Source organism: Ammospiza nelsoni, chromosome 1, assembly GCF_027579445.1.
Source record: "Ammospiza nelsoni isolate bAmmNel1 chromosome 1, bAmmNel1.pri, whole genome shotgun sequence".
Classification (NCBI taxonomy): domain Eukaryota; kingdom Metazoa; phylum Chordata; class Aves; order Passeriformes; family Passerellidae; genus Ammospiza; species Ammospiza nelsoni.
The window spans coordinates 121,013,614-121,024,255 of NC_080633.1; positions in this window are offsets into that span (position 1 = coordinate 121,013,614).

Sequence of the window (10,642 nt, forward strand, 5' to 3'; positions counted from 1 at the left end):
ACTTTACACTGCAACAGTCGTTATTTTTGACATTTTGTAGCCTGGATGTGCAGCCCCAAGTTGTTCTGTAGCTATCTGCAGATTTCCTGGTGGTATAGCTAACTCTGCTTGCAATTAGGCTCGTCCTATATTTTTTTGATCATAATCCTTGTTTTTCAGATGGCTACATTTTGCCCTACTGTGCTGCATAAAATTTCCCATACTTGTCTGACTTCATTTTTTAAGCTTTTTTCTTGTATTGGGCAAAAATAGTTCAATTGTTTCTCCAAACAAATTAAAGGAAAACTCTTTCCCACTCTCCTCCCCCATGTTAAAGAAGGAAGCCTTTGCAATAAACTAGCTGAAAACTTGCAATATTTTCTTCTTCTATTGAGAGAACTCAGAAATGGGAGGGATGGCCATCAGAAATCTATTTGAATTTAGTCCCATTAGTGATGAGGATGGAGGGATTGTCGTTCTTACATGCTCAATTGGAGCTTTGATGTGATAGTAACCAAAGATCCAATCCACCTTAATGCCACTGTTTCAGCTGGAGTACTTTTGGCATCATCTTCAGAAGACAACACTGCAGCAGCTGGAGAGGACTACGTTTCTGAATGTCTCTCCCCATCAGTTGTATTTGGCAGAGAAATTACTTAGTCTTCAGGAAGCTCTTCCACCCTGCCCATACACAGGCAAAAAAGTGATTGAGGATTAATTCTGTCTGTAAAACATACAGAACAGAATATTACCTTGAAATAACATAGCAAGAAAGAGCAGTTGTATTTGAGGGGGAGAAAAAATTAAAAAAAAAAACAAACCAACAAAAACACCCACCCCAGCAAAAAAAGAAAAAAGGAGGGGGGTTAAAGAGTCCTGGAGAGACAAAACTTTTCCTCTGACCTCATTTGTCATATCTCTGCAAATCTCTGTAGCAAATAAGCAAACAGTTAGATAGGCAATAATCTCATTTACCTCACAGTTGTGATTCATTCTCTGATGCAAAGTGAAACAGTGGTTCACTGGGGCAGAAGAAAAGAAAAAAAAAAAAAAAGAATGTCTTTATTTTGACCATAAACAGTCCAATTTAGAATTGCACAGATAATTTCAATTCCAGTATTTCTTATTTAGGAAAGCTAGATTTATTTTTTTTTCCTGACATATAACTTTCTTAAACATAACCAAAAATCTTTATGAAACTAATACATAAAGCCACCAGGAAAAGCAAGTAAGATCTTTAACTTGCTGTGGTAGGAGCATAAAAGACAGCTCATATAACATGGAGATTTTAGCCTCAACATTAACAAAAAGCCCTGGCTCCTATGTGGCTGAGTTTCCTAGTCAAACTGTGTGGGAGAGGAGATTTAACTACACACATATGCTCAGATCCACTGAAATTTGTTACAAGCCTCTAACTCATAAGCAAATACATTTTGTCATCCAAGGCCAAAACCCAAAGCCCTGGTTACAAGTGTCATTGTATGCAAAGACCAGTAATTATGTTATTCCTAACTGCTATTCTTTAAAGGGAAGGGACCATCTTCCAGATGGGAAATAGATTTCATAAACATACTTCAGTACAGACTTTATTCAGCATTACAGCTTTTCTCTGAAACTTCTCCAGTGTCACCCTTGCTGCATTGTGCTCACTAGAGCGGGACTTAGTTTTTCAGCAAAAACTTCATCCATTCTAAACAAGAGTAATACAAGTTTCCTGTCATTCTCCTGTATTCACTTTCCTCCCCTTCATTCTTCTGCTTGCTATTTTGTCCACAACATCACTTTATATGTTCATTTGATTATTCACTGTGATTTGCAAACCTTTCCTAGTGTGAAAATTAGGATTGAGAGAAGTTTTTAATTATTTTGAGTTTTCAGAGAAATTTGGTTGAATTTCCTTTCATATAACTTTTTTTTCCCCATAAATTAACAGGAAAAAATACAAAATCTGAATGCAATCCTGTTTTCCCAGTCCGTACAGTCATATTGTCAATGTTTTTTTTCTTGCCTTTTCTACATACCATATTTCTTTAAAAATTGGTACACAGAGTAAAACTAGCACTTGCAGGTGTGTTTCTAACTGATTTTCAAATAAGTAAAGTTATTTTTCCATAAGGTGAAAGGTTATGAACAAATTGTTGGTAGTTTATGAACTTGGTAGGCCATTCAGGTATGGCTGCTGTCTCATAAAGCTCTACCTGCAGCTTATATGCATAAGGAAGAATGGTTTATGTGCACCTGCTGACATCAGGGCTGCATATAACGCAGCTGTTGGTGCACAAAGCCTTTTTCATGAGCAGCTGCATTTACTCTGTAGAATCACTTTGCCCACCTTTATGGGGAATTGAATCCCCACTTATTCATTAACCTTCCCAAGAGGATTTAAATATGGTCTTTATGAAACCAATAAGATTTTGTTGACACAATATATACCTAACTCAAACCCACAAAAAAAAAAAAAAAAATTGAAACTGTGTAAAAACACTCCACTATCTTAACCTTCTTCAGGATTCAGGGGACCTGTTAAAGTCTTCCGGTTGCAGCCTCATCTCAAAGTAGGGCCAATTTTAAAGTTATGCTAGGTTTTCCAGGGTCATTACCAGATGATTTTTACTGTCTCTACAGCCTCTTTGTACTACCCATTCCACAGTTTGAACACATTTGTGAGTTGTTTTGGGTTTTTTTCCATGTCTAATTGGTCTGTTCCAGCTTATGCCTGTTGCTTCCCACAATGAAAAGGCTACTCTGGACTTCCTAGAAGGCTCCATCTTCTCTATAACTGCCCATTAAGAAGTTGAGGAGAACATTAAAATTTACACCAGCCTTTTCTCCTTCAGACGAATGACCTGACCTTCTCGGTCTCTTCTTGTACATCGTGTGCTGCAGCACCCTCACCATCATGGTGGCTCTCCTCTGGATTTTCTTTTTTATGTCTGCATCTTTCCCACACTGGGTAGCTCAAAACTGCACCCAATTTTCCAGATGTGCTCTCACTCCGTGGATGGGAATAGTCACTTTTCTCAACCGATTGGCCATTCTTTTCCTATGGTAGCCCAGGATGCTCTTGACCTTCTTTGTTGCAAGGTCACAGCTGACTTACTTGTTGCTCACCAGGACTTCCAAATTTCTTTTTGAAAATCCTTTCCTATTGCTTTAGCCTCCAAATGGGTGTTCTGTACCAGATGCAGGATGCTACTCCACCGGTCATTGGACTTTGTGAGGTTCCTGCCAGCCCATTTTTGCAGTCTGCTAAGGTTGGCCACTAAGCAATGGCCACTATCTCCCACTTCGCTGTGATCTGCGCTTCATCTCATCCCTGAAGTCACTGACCATGTTTCTTAGTACCCACCCCTGAAGTACATTGGCCACCAGCAGGACCTGCTGATGGCAGCCCTTGAGACCAATGGTGCAGCCAATGTTCCACCTTGTCTTCTACTCAGCCTTGGTAATAACTCTCCAATGTGGCTAGAGGAGGTCTGTGGTCGGTTGTGTCTAAAGCTTTGTTACAGTCAAGGTAAATGACATCAGCTGCTCTCCACTCCTCCACAGATTCACTTACCTCATTATACAAACCAGGCACATTGGTCAGGCAGAATTTGCCTTTTGTAAACCCTTGCAAAGAGAGAAATGGATACACTAACTTGCTGCCTGCCCCCAGGCACCTTATTGCCTGTCGCACACCTGGAGAAGGTGTCCAGGAGGATTTGCTACTTCATCCTCACACAGTCTGACCTCAGGCTGGCTGGCCTGTAATTCCTTGGATCTCCTTCCTAGAAGATGGACTTGACATTTGCCTTTTTCCACGTTCCCCAGTGACCCCTACCTTTACTCACTACACCACCACACCACCCCCCTGGCATGACACACACACACACCCTATAGTTCCTACAACTACAGTGACCCTCTGACCTCCATTCACATCTCCAAACTATTGCTGATTATCCTGCTTCCACTGGCCCTTTACCGCAATCTACCCTTTCCAAATAGCACTTTGACTTACATGGCTTCCTTCAAAGCATCTGCGGTCTGGCTCAGGTTCTTCAAGGACACTTTGCCTTTATCATGATTTGATACAGTGCTACAACAACCTCATTAAGAGCTTGCAGTGAACAGCATATCCTGTGCATATAGTGCATATGTGGTTAGAATTTTTTTTTCCCTAGGAAAACTTTAGAGATAAATATATATATATTTTTTTTTGCATTTCAAATAACAAGCTCCTAACTAAAAAAGTAATTACTTTAACATCTTGTTGTATGTTTACACCTGATTAATTCAATAATGTGCTTCACCATATTTTTTAATAAAATAATCTTGAAAAGCTTAATACATTTTTAATTTTTAAAAAATCAATCAGGATAAATTTTAACAAATAAAATGCTTTGAAGAAATTTATAAATGTATATGCTAAGAATAAGAATTTTAATCAATATTTGTTCAAATATTTTATACTGGGATAAAAGACTCATTTTACTCATGCTACTTTAGTAAACAATTCATGCTAAGAAAAAATAATGTTCAGCTGAAGGAAATACACCTGTAGAACCAAAGCACAACTGATGTAATTTTACCAGAAGTGTATTTATTTGTCTCATACTGTAATGTCATACCAAAACCCCTGCCTTTTACTTTGCTGGATTCACCTCCATTTACCTGGCCCTGTTGTTTCTTTACTTTCCTTCAGCCATGTATAATTGTGACCACATGAAGTGCTGGATCAGACAAGAAAAACCTGCCTCTAAAACTCTTCTTGAACACTGTGAGGGAAATTATGAGCAGGTGACACCAAATTCAAACCCTGGTGATTCCAATCCCAATGCCTGGTGATCTCCAGAGGTCCTTCCGAGCCTCAGGAATTCTGTGCCTCTGTGATATTTTTGTAGTAAAAAAATTGTTTATGCTATTCTGCTTTATTTTGCACTGCTCTCCAACTTCTTCAGTTGTTCTTTTCTTTAACTACCTTTTTTCCCCCTTTTACCCTGATTTTCTCTTTTATCTTTGTTTTTGCTAGTCTTTATTCTTGGTCTCTCCCATATTCTTATCCTGCAGCATGTGTTCAACAATAGTTATGCTGTGACATATTCTGTGTATTCATGTAGTCTATTAAAGAAGACATTGCCATCCCTCCTACTGAGGATTAAAAAAGCCCAGCTCACCCCTGTACTCTGCCTTTAACCAAAATGGTAAACAGCCCCCAAGCAGACACATTAAGGGGCAGAACTAAGCTACTTATAAGAAATAGAGGTAGAAGTGTTTCATTATGATTTTGCTGGTTAAAGAGCAGTGTTTCTTCCCCTTGTAATTACATTGTTGAAAATGTTAATTTACCTTTTGTTTAGAATTGTGCAACACTGTCTTCTTCCCTTGATTTCCTGCACTTGAATACACAAATTTTTGTACCTTCACAAGATTTCCATATTGAAGAGCATTGCTGAGGAAAGGCATAAAGGCCATCCCACCATCACCAAGTGCAGATGTACACATTTACAAGCTCCCTTTGTGCTGCTCTCTTTGGGATGTACTCTGAAAATTGATTGTAAGGCAGATTCATTAATTCACAATTAATAATTACTTCTCATTGTTGACAGATTCATTAATTCACAATTAACAATTACTTCTCATTGTTGACCATATATATTAGAAAACTTTCCTCCTCAATCATGAGTGTGCAACCCTCAGTGACTCTACATCTTCTATGTTGAAAGTACTTTCTAAACTTACTGTTAAGATGATTGCACCTTGAGTCTGATCAACCTCTGCTCACCACTGTCCACTTACTATGTAAATCTAGAGTTATGTACACATGTAAATTTACCAGCTCATGTAATTAGAATCCAGAAGATAAAAAAAAAAAAAATCAGAATGGTAGTGAAGCATGTCTGTACAAGCAACACATTTCATGCAGCAGACTTAAAATCTACCTCCCTCTTTTGCAGTTCCCACCTAATACCATTGTGAAAGAAATTAAATTAAGGGGGAAGGATGACAGTGATTTAGTCACAGAACCAGTTAAATGACTTTCCAAACTGGACGCCACAGATAGCTTTTTGATTTACAGATAGCACAGAAGCTTGATCTTAGAAACTTTTAACTGAAGTAAATAAAGTCCAGAAAGCATGAAGTAAATCTAAAGAGCCTGGCTTCACTTCAAGAGAGAGTTGAGTTTCAAGTTATACTTCTATAAATTCAGACAATCAGCTTCTTGGTCTATTTTATTAATCATTAGGATTTTTTTTAATTTTATTTTTATTATCAAAACAATTATATTTTCATTAGAGCTTCCCGAACTCATGTTCTTTTGTTTGACTTCCAACCCTAAACCCTAGAATAACAAAATTTTTGTATGGAATTATTTTAATCTAACAAAATTAGAAAAAAAATATAGTCCCCGAGCTTTCTGGACTATGTGATAGGGCAGAGGTTTTCCATCCCCTGAGACTACCTCCATTTCACCCTAATGACATGGCCTCTGAAAGCGCCTTGACATCAGTTTCATCTGACTCACCAGAGGCATCAGGAATGGGGAGCAGTCATTCTTGAAGGCTGAGCCAGAGAGTGCAAAATGACCAGAACTGTTGAAGATTTCCCTAATCAGTTTTGGAATCTGTCCTACTTCCCTGTGCAGCTCCTTGGATTTGCAGACTCCGGTGGTCTCCTGGAACTGCCTTCCCTACCTTTGGAGTAGATATTGTTGTACGTGAACCTCGGTATGTAGGCAGAGATGACACCTTGTTCACAATACAAAATTCCGTGGTTTCTTTCTCCTTTCTTCAACGGGAGGAAAAGGTAGCAGCGCTGAACTTTAAATAATCACTGATCATCAAAATTGTCACCTTACCGAAATGAGTCTGTGCTCCAGCCTCCGTGCACACTCAAGGAGACAGCTCTATATCAGTAAAAGATGGCTCACATTTCTGAAGTTGTAATTATACCGTAATACATTTGCACCTCTATTTTTTCTAGACAGAGGTTTTGGTTTTACTGCACATGCCTGTTATCCATTGGCTCATCAGGAAATAGTGAAGTTAGCAAAAGCCAGGGCTGAAGAAGAGAGAGGCTAAAATTGTGTTTATTTTGATATTTTTCCTTGTGCTGTCACACTGCAGCCATTCCACTTTTAAGTCTTCAAATACATTTGTAATAATTATAGCAGTGTTTAAACATATTAGACAGTAAAGGTGTTTAATTTAAACAATGAAAGAGGAAAGGGAATAAAAGCAAAATGGATGCACTAACTGGAGGCTCCTATTTGCAGTGAGACAAAACATGCTTGACTAGGTGCTTGAAAGGTGATGCAAATGTACTGAATGGTTTGGAAAAGCACAATTTGTAATCATGTGTGTACTTACACACAACTTAACCAACTCAGCCTTACCATTGTCTGGTGAGTCCAACCTGACAGCGAAGGGAATGGGCTCTGTCAGTAGCTCTGCTTGCTCTCTTTAAATCAACAAGTGTTTTGCAAGAGCCACTGTAGCTGCAAGGTTTCCAAGAGAAGCGATGTAAAGCTATTCCTCCTCCCCCACTCTCGCAGTCCTTTCTGCTCTGTCCCTCTCTGAAGGCAGGTTACATCCTAGGCTTTCCCCTACTCGTTTTGGTGCTTACACTTAGGGAAGATTCTGCGTTAGACAACTCAAGTATATTTGATGAGATTCTTATAAATACTGTGCTTGCTGAGATGCAGGCTTCCAGAACAAACTGTCCTTTGTGCTCTCCTCTACTAAGTCTCAGCCATATGTTTAGCAAGTGGAAAAAAAAAAGTCCTATGAAGGACAGAGCAAGCTGAGACAAAGGTGTCCATCAGAGAGAACAAAGTATTAAGAGGAATTTAATTTCTTTATAGAAAACTATCACCTTCCTTCTTAGTTTAAATACAGCTGGGTTGGTTAAATACATAACCTGAATCCGGAAAAAAAATGTAGCAACAAGATCATGAGGCTGAAAGAGGTCAGGAGGCCATCTGTGTCCACCCCCTCCTTTAAGACAGGATGATCAACACCTGTCTCATTCCTAATGGATCGGTCTAACCTGTTCTTAATGACATGTAATGAAGACATCTCAGCCTCCCAGGCAACTGTATTGCTTTAAACTTCTCCCCATAAGTTTTTCTAGTGCTTAAACAGGGTTTCTTTTGCTGCAGTTTAGCTCTTTATCTTCTCCTCAAATCTACCACAAATATGGAGATTTTTTTTTCCCCTTTCTCTTTGCTGGTCTCGCCCTTAAGCAGAGTTGCAGCAGTGTTTCTCTTCAGTCTGTTGCTGTCCTGAGCAAATCCTATTCCTTCCTGCTCTCCTTCCAGGGCACGTTTTGCCGGTCCCTGCTCACTCTGTGGGCTTTCTGCTGTTGGTACAGAGAAAGGAATTCATTTTAGACACTGAGCATACTGCTTAGTTTGAGGCCTTACTGATGCTGGAAGCGTTACTTTGCCATTGCTATAATTTGCCAAGCAAGCTGTACACCACTTTCCATATCCCAAGAATTGTTTTATTTCTCCCCCACCCCTACAACAATACGGCATTGCTCACTGTTATTCAGAGATCAGAGCTACCATCCTAACTTTAGGATTCTCCAAATTTTAAAATGCAGTTTAGTACATTATTACATGCATTGCATTGATGTAAAGACATACACCACTTCAGATGAAGACCTTTCCCAGACATTACTTAGACAAAAATTGAAGAAAGAAATCTAACACAGCTATTTAGTGCACAAATATTGGTAGATATTGGCAAAATCGAGATTCTAAATCAAAGCATAATAAACAAATAACACTGCTAGTGCTTGTGAGCAGATCTGCCTGAATTTTTCAAACACAATGGCACAAGCCTTATTTTCTGTGCTGTCTGTATTTCTATAAATCAGGACTGAGAATATCGGAGAACCATCAGAAAACTACAGAAAAGGCTCAGTAACACCTCATTACATTCTTAAGACAAACAGTCTGATATGTAGGAAAAAAATCCAAACCTTCCAGGATGGAGAAGGATACTACTTATGTTTATAAAACTGAGATGGTCACATTTGCTTAGGTATTCTGTTCACAGCTATGTATTTTTCTAAACAGGTCACACAACTCTAGGTTTAAACACAGGGCACTACACTTCTGCTGTAGCAGTGATCACCTCTTGAACACAATCCCATTTTGCTAAGGACTGTACAAGTTTATTGCAAAAAGATTTTCCCTGGCCAAACATTGCAAGCTAAATACCAGATAAGGAGTGGGTGGACTGTGGGGGAGAAAGAAAAAAACCGAAAAAACCCCAAACAAACAAACAAAAAAACCCCCACCACCCCAACCCAACCTACAAGTCGCATCCTCACCCTCCACCTAGAGAGTGGACTTAAAGGGAACAATGAAACCGGCCAAGTACAGGGTTTGGTATGATCGAGAGCTGTCCTACTCCGGCTGCTAAACTGTCGTTGAGTCACTTGGTAGGAACTAGAGCAGGGTAAACAATGCAACAATTCGAAAAATTCAGGAGACACCCTTAGTTAAGTGATTTGGCAAATATATTTAGCTTTGCTGGGGATACTCACTGAGACTACTTACATGCCTAAGCACCTTGCTAATCAGGAGGCTATTTAAGCTATTTGGAGTCAGAAACTGAAATGTGTTTGTTTGAAGCTAGTGGGCCTGGTTTTAGCTGGTTCTTGGAAGGCTATCATGCATAATAAAATATGCCTTCCAAACATGCATTTAGTTGAATTTATTTGCTACCGACGTATTTTTAAAGATTGTTTTTCATGCTCATTATTGTAGATCCATGTATTTCTCTTTTTTTCTGTTAAAATGATACAATTAAAAAAAATTCCAACAATTCACTCTTCAATAAACACTTATAATTTTGAGACAAAGCCTGTCTGCCAGCAAAAAAAAGCTTTTTTTGATATTACTTAAATTTCATCCCCTACTACTTTGATAAAGTCTTTCCTTTTCTTTGATTAATAGTCAGAGAGGAGGAACCTGAATTGTGACATGTGAAACAAGCTTTATTCAAGGAAAACAATGTTTAATTGTGTATAACTTGTGTATAATTTTGAATGTGTTAACTTTTTATACACATGGTTTGGTTTTCCGTACTGGATATCTTACATGCAATTTTTAGTTTATAATCGACCCATGAAAACTGAGTGTGTAAAATATTACATATTCCTATTAAATTGGTTACATGCCTTTTCTATAGAGGAACTACTTGTGATATTATTCAGGAATTCTATTTGATTGATTACTTTAAAGGGTGTTCAGTTCCACAGTGTCTTACTTAGCATCCCCCTTCACTGACACATTGTTTGTGAATACTTGCAAATTTTAGAGGAGTAAGAAAATGCATTTGTTAGAGAAATTATGTATTATATTTCTGTTTAAGCATCAGAAGGCCTCTGCAGCTATGTAGCAATAAATTGCAATTTTCTCATTGTGTAAGCTTATTTTCCTTATGTTTTCTCACTATTCTGACAAAAACTAGAATAAATAAATTATAATCATGGAGATCAGGGAGAGCATGAGCAGGGAGTAGTAGGCTTGCCTATGTCTAATAAGTCTTCCTAATTCACATAACTCAAATGAGAAAATCAAGTGAGCCGGCAAACCCCGAACAATGGAATGAAGAAGTAATGCAAGAGTAATTTCTAATTAATGCTGCTTATTTTGTAGAAGCAGAGT